General features: G+C 66.7%; 1 protein-coding gene across 1 annotated transcript in view; it reads right to left on the bottom strand.

Annotated features, from left to right (window-relative positions):
* The window catches only part of Hecw2 (HECT, C2 and WW domain containing E3 ubiquitin protein ligase 2), a 363407-nt gene extending 362677 nt beyond the window's left edge, over window positions 1-730 (bottom strand). The window contains exon 1 of the mRNA XM_048808215.1: window positions 611-730. The gene's annotated coding sequence lies outside the window, so the exon portion shown is untranslated. The remainder of the gene's footprint in view (window positions 1-610) is intronic.
* Between the last annotated feature and the right edge of the window lie 400 nt (window positions 731-1130).

A 1130-nucleotide genomic window follows, 5' to 3' on the forward strand; every position in this document is an offset into this window, starting at 1 on the left:
GGAGAAAGCAGGCGGCGGGAGATGCAGCCGCGCGTCGCATGCAGCTCCGGGCTGCGGCGTCCGCTATGACAGAGCCAAGGGACCCTGCACTGCCGTCCCGACCCTGCGACCCAGGGCAGTGATCAGAGACAGCGCCGAGCAAAGCGCGCCCGGCGCGCCCCTCAGCGGCTCTTCCCGCCACCCTCCGCAGCGGGCCGGGTCTCCGCTAGCCTTTGTGCTGGCATCTTCCTTGCTCGCCAACGACACTCAGAGCTCCCGAGGAGGCTCCGCGCCGCCACCCACCCCAGGGTTACGCCGCGCCCCCCGCGCGACCCGCCGATTGTGTCGAGTCAGCAGCGGTGGCGGCGGGGACGCGCGAAGCCATGTCTCCCGCCCGCGCTCGGGAGGGCGCCGGGGCTCCGGGCGCCGCCGGGAGCTTCACGACCGAACGCTGCGCGTCCCCGAGCGGCCCCGCAGCTCCAGGCTCCGGGCCGCTCGCTCTCCAGGCGTCGCCCGCGAGCAGCGAGCAGATCCGCCTGCGTCGCCTCCCTCTCGCTGCTCCCCTCCGGCCTCCCTCCGGTCGCCACCTTCCTCCCGCCCCAACCCCAACCCAGCGCCCTGGCCCGCTCACCTCCAGCGGTGCCGGCGCCCATCCTGCTAGACGCCGTGGCAGCATCTGCCCGCACCGCCTTGAGGGCGCTTGGCTGAGGGCTGCCTGAACGTCGGGGACCCGTGGAAGGGAAATGGGGGGGGGGGGGGAAGGACAGGAAAGACAGCCAGACCTCGGTCAGCCGGACTTCACTGAGGAAGGTGCGCTAGAGCAGGGCGGGTGCAGCTGGGCGGAGGACGAGTCCCAGGGCTGCGGCGGAGCCTGAGCTGCTTTCCTCCTGGGAAGAAGCCAAAGGACAGGAGGATTTCTAGGGACGCTTCCGAGGGTGAAGGAGACCCTCTGAGGTCATGTGGGGAGGACTATTCCTAAAACCTACCAGAAAGCTGAGTAAGGGGGTGTCGTGCCTCGGTTTCCCCAACTGCGAGAACAAAACGGTAATAGTTATGTCACCTGCACAGGGTGTGGTCAAAATGAAAAAATGTATTATTCAAAGTGTTCCGAGATCCTTTGCTTAAGAGGGCACTAAAATTTAAAATTGTCA

The sequence above is a fragment of the Marmota marmota genome, unplaced genomic scaffold (genome assembly GCF_001458135.2).
Source record: "Marmota marmota marmota unplaced genomic scaffold, marMar, whole genome shotgun sequence".
Classification (NCBI taxonomy): domain Eukaryota; kingdom Metazoa; phylum Chordata; class Mammalia; order Rodentia; family Sciuridae; genus Marmota; species Marmota marmota.